The 5,097-nt window shown below is 48.9% G+C and overlaps 1 long non-coding RNA gene across 1 annotated transcript; it reads left to right on the top strand.

Annotated features, from left to right (window-relative positions):
• Positions 1 to 2,050: 2,050 nt before the first annotated feature.
• LOC134809683 (uncharacterized) lies at positions 2,051 to 4,667 on the top strand. The gene is made up of 2 exons (XR_010156008.1): positions 2,051 to 2,995; positions 4,521 to 4,667. It is a non-coding gene; the product is annotated as an uncharacterized LOC134809683 (long non-coding RNA).
• Positions 4,668 to 5,097: the final 430 nt, after the last annotated feature.

The following is a 5,097-nucleotide window of genomic DNA, read 5'->3' as shown; positions in this document are numbered from 1 at the left end:
CAACGCGCCTTTTAAACCTGAGGGAGCGGGCGCGTGAGCACATCATGGCGCCCGTGACAGAGCGAGCTTAACGGATTAATAAGCGCAGCCAGGTACCCGCGCGAGGCACTTGCTGGCAATGGCGGGAGGCGGACGTGGGGGGTCATGCAATAGGTACTGGAAGGAGAGAGGCGGGCACAAAGGTCGCGGGAGGAACAGGTGCCCACAATGGCGGCAGATCTGCCGGTGGATCACTGAAGATTCCTGCTCTCCTGCTGAGGTGGAGATTGCAGTGAGCTGAGATCGCACCATTGGACTCCAGCCTGGGCCACAAGTGCAAAACTCAGTCTCCAGATAAAAAAAAGAAAAAGAAAAAAAAGAGGCCGGGCGTGGCGGCTTATGCCTATAATCCTAGCACTTTGGGAGGTCGGGGCGGACGGATCACGAGATCAGGAGTTGGAGACCAGCCTAGCCAACATAGCAAAACCCCGTCTCTAGTAAAAATACAAATTTAGTCAGACATGGTGGCACGCCCCTGTAGTCCCAGCTACTCCGGCGGCTGAGACAGGAGAATCACTTGAACCCCGGGGCGGGCGGGGAAGGGATTGTGATGCGCCGAGATCGCGCCACTGCACTCCAGCCTGGGCAACAGAGCCAGACTCTTTTTTTTTTTTTTTTTTTTTTGAGATGGAGTCTCCCTCTGTCGCCCAGGCTGGATTCCAGTGGCCTGATCTCGGCTCACCGCAAGCTCCGCCTACCGGGTTCACGCCATTCTCCTGCCTCAGGCTCCGGAGTAGCTGAGACTACAGGCGCCCGCCACCACACCCGGCTAATTTTTTGTATTTTTAGTAGAGACGGGGTTTGACCGTGTTAGCCAGGATGGTCTCGATCTCCTGACCTCGTGATCAGCCCGCCTCGGCCTCCCAAAGTGCTGGGATTAAAGGCGTGAGCCACCGCGCCGGGCCGAGACTCTGTCTTAAAAAAAAAAAGGCCGGGCGCGGTGGCACTTTGGGAGGCGGAGGCGGAGGGGGGCGGATCACGATGTCACGAGTTGGAGACCAGCCTGGCCAACATAGCGAAACCCCGTCTCTACTAAAACTACAAAAAATTAGCCGGGCTTGGTGGCGGGCGCCTGCAGTCCCAGCTACTCCGGAGGCTGAGGCAGGAGAATGGCGTGAACTCGGGAGGCGGAGCTTGCAGTCACCCGAGATCTCGCCACTGCACTCCAGCCTGGGTGACAGTGCGAACCTCCACCTCAAAAAAAAAAAAAAAAAAGAGAGAGAGACAGAGAGAAAAAGGTTTATTGATTTAATGTACTTTTATGCCTGTGTTCTTCAATTTGCTTAGGAAAGACCCACACTTGAGAGCTGGGACTGTGGCCCTGATTGTGGACATGAAATATGTGGTTTCTTGCCAAAACTAGACACTGAATAATTACGATTTAGTTGAGCTAGAAATCCATTTGGTTTCTTCCATATTTTTCCAAAATTTTCATCCTTTTTTTTTTTTTTTTTTGACATGGAGTTTCGCTCTTGTCCCTCAGGCTGGAGTGCAATGGCGCGATCTCAGCACCTGCTGGCAATGGCGGGAGGCTGGGGGACGCTGGCGGGATAGGTACTGGAAGGAGAGGCGCGCCCACAAAAGACTTGGGAAGACCTGGCGCGCACAATGGCTGCAGATCCGCCAGTGGATCACTGAAGATTCCTGCTCTCCTGCTGCGGCGGGGATTGCAGTGAGCTGAGATCACACCATTGCACTCCAACCTGGGCAACAAGAGCGAAACTTCATCACACACACACACACACACACACACACACACACACACACACACACGAAAGAAAAAATAGTGGCCAGGCGTGGAGGCTCACGCATCCCAGCACTTTGGGAGGTCGGGGCGGGCGGATCACGAGATCAGGAGTTGGAGACCAGCCTGGCCAACAGAGTGAAACCCCGTCTCTAGTAAAAATACAAATTTAATCAGACATGGTGGCACGCGCCTGTAGTCCCAGCTACTCCGGCGGCTGAGACAGGAAAATCACTTGAACCCGGGGGCGGGGAAGGGATTGTGATGTGCCGAGATCGCGCCACTGCACTCCAGTCTTGGCAACAGAGTCAGACTCTCTCTCTTTTTTTTTTTTTTGAGATGGAGTCTCCCTCTGTCGCCCAGGCTGGATTCCAGTGGCCTGATCTCGGCTCACCGCAAGCTCCGCCTACCGGGTTCACGCCATTCTCCTGCCTCAGCCACTGGAGTAGTTGGGACTACAGGCGCCTGCCATCACACCCGGCTAATTTTTTGTATTTTTAGTAGAGACGGGGTTTCACCGTGTTAGCCAGGATGGTCTCGATCTCCTGACCTCGTGATCAGCCCGCCTCGGCCTACCAAAGTGCCGGGATTTAAGGCGTGAGCCACAGCGCCCGGCCCCGAGAGTGAATATCTTTTAACAGTGTTTTTCCTGATCTTTTCCAACATCTTCATTGTGGTTCTGTCCTTTATTTTTTGGTTAAATCCAGAGGTTTACTTCTGCCTGTATCTTTCCAAACTATGAATCTGTTCACAATCACTCTCCCATTTAAACCCTTCAGCAGCCCCAGTACCTTCGTAATAAGGTCTCCTTAGCTTGGTATCCAGAACACTTCAATACTGGGCTTTGACCCCTGTTCTCCTTCCCCCACCTCTGTTTAGGTGCTTCACTGAGCTGCACCGAACAGCTCTTGGCCCCTTGAAATCTCTGCAGTCTCCTTGTCTCCCTCTGCTGGAATATTCTTCTCTCACTTCATCTGATCATTGCCTTCAAAACTCAGCTCATTTTCTTATTTCCTTGCCCTTTTCATGTCCCTTGTTTTCCTCCGATTAAATTAATGTTCCAAACTCAAAAGAAAAACAACTCAGCTCAGGCATCACCTTGCCTGGAAGGCTTCCCTAGTCCTCCTGCCTCCCGCAGACCCTCTGGCACCCTGTGCATTTGGGACTTGGCACACTATGTCTCGTCTGCGGCCTCCACTGGACAATGAGACCGTAAGTGTGTGGCTTGACGGAAAGTTGTTGACTCTGCTGGGGTGCTGGTACAGTGCTGGGCACGGCAGTGTTACAGAGGAAGTGAGCCACTTAGTTTCTGCCCTTAGGAGCTTTTATTCTAGTTGCAGTTGACCCTGCCAGCTGTGAGACACCTCTCAGTAGTGCGTACCAACTTTCAAAGTCTGTTTAATTGTATCTTAGTGTCTGATTCCAATTTTATTTCTTGAAGGAGGAGAGTGTCTTTAATGTCTTATTTTGGCACCCAGAGACCAGGTAGGCATCATTTTTGTCCCAAATTGTGGAAGGAATGTACATTTGGCACAGATTACTTCACTTTTTTCTCTTGTACACCTTTCACCTTTTTTGTTTTTGTCTTTTTTTTTTTTGAGTTTGATGTGTTTGGACAGTAAGGGTTTACGAGATTAAGATTAAATTTCAACTTTGTCTATTGTGCATATAGCCTAAGGAAAACAAAAAGTTAAAGAGGAAAAATACATTGCCTCTAAAAAGAAGACTCATTATTCAACTTTTTTTATTTTTAATTGTTTTCAGAGACTGGGTCTCACCCTATCACCCAGGCTGGAGAGGTGATCACAGCTCACCGTAGCCTTGAACTCCTGGGTTCAAGGGTTCCTCTTGCCTTAGTCTTCTCACTAGCTGAGACTGCAGGCCCACGCCAGCACACCTGGCTAATTTTACAAAAATTGTTTTAGAGAGACGTGGTCTTGCCATCTTGCCTAGGCTGGTGTGGAACTCCTGGGTTCAAGCAAACCTCCTGCCTTGGCCACCCTAAGTGTTGGGATTACAGGCGTGACCCATTGTGCCCAGCCTAAACTTTTTTGTTTTTTTTTAATGCTGAGCTGTACACAGAAGAAAGTAAAGGTCTTGGTCAAGCCTAGGAAAGAAGTATGCAAAGAAACTGGTGGCAGGCTGGATGTGGGCATATTTCGGGGCTTTGGAAGGTGAAGAGGAGAGGATTGTTTGAGGCCGAGAGTTCGAGACCAGCCTGGGCAACATAACGAGAACCTGTCTGTACAGATAAACATTTTATAATTAGCCAGGTGTATGTACCCTAGAACTTAAAGTATAATAAAAAAAATAAAATAAAATTCGCCAAGTGTGGTGGTGCGCACCTGTAGTCTCAGCTACTTGAGAGGTTGAGGCAGGGGGATCTCCTGAGTCCAGGTGTTTGAGGCTGCAGTAAGCCAGGATCACACCACTGTTCTCCAGCCTGGGCTACAAAGCGAGACTCTGTCTCCAAAGAAAAACATACTGGTGGCATTGTCAAGATTTGTCAAGAAATAGCCATTATGCTGGGCCCAGTGGTGTGCACCTGTAGTGCCAGCTTTTCAGGAGGCTGAAGTGGAAGAATCTCTTGAGCCTAGGAGTTTGAGTTCAGTCTGGGGAGCACTGCAAGAGCCCAGTCTCAAAAATATTAGGTCAATAAGATTTATTTTAATTAAACAAGAAAAAGAAATATCTGCTAAAATTTAAAGCTCTTCTATTCTTCCTCTCTCTCTTCTAGTGTTCTTGGGGAAGATCCCGACTAAGCCATTTTCCAGTGGCACCTCTTCCACCATGAGTTCCTGAGGCAGTCCGATGGGGCTACTTTATTCCAGAACAATCACAGTGAGACCTCTTCTCCCAATAAATGCCCCTTTTCTCTCCTTAATATATTCTCTTGCTTACAAAACACTGGTGTCTCCTTATCACGGTTTGGTTCTACCCCACTGGGCCCAAGAATTCTTGCCCAGGAGCAACTGAATTTTCTTCTTGCTTGCTTTTTAAAACTTTGGTGGGGTAGAGCCAATTTTAAATCTTCTGATCCATTTTTTCGTTGCTTTTCTCGCCCTTCTGCATTTTCTGCAAATTCCGTTGAATCATTGCAGTTACTTAGGTTTGCTTCGTCTCCCCCATTACAAACTACTTGCTGGATTTTTCAACCCTAGTTCCCTCATTTTTATGATTTATGCTCATTTCTTTGTACACTTCATCTTGCTCCATCTCCCAACTCATGGCCTCTGGCCCTGGATTATTGTTTTAGCCTTTTATTTTTTGTCTTCTTCTACCTCAACACTTATCTTCCTCTCCCAGTCTCCTGT

Source organism: Pan troglodytes, chromosome 23, assembly GCF_028858775.2.
Source record: "Pan troglodytes isolate AG18354 chromosome 23, NHGRI_mPanTro3-v2.0_pri, whole genome shotgun sequence".
In the NCBI taxonomy this organism is placed as follows: Eukaryota; Metazoa; Chordata; class Mammalia; order Primates; family Hominidae; genus Pan; species Pan troglodytes.
Note: the sequence above shows the minus strand (reverse complement) of the source record. Positions and strands in the feature narration are given on the sequence as shown.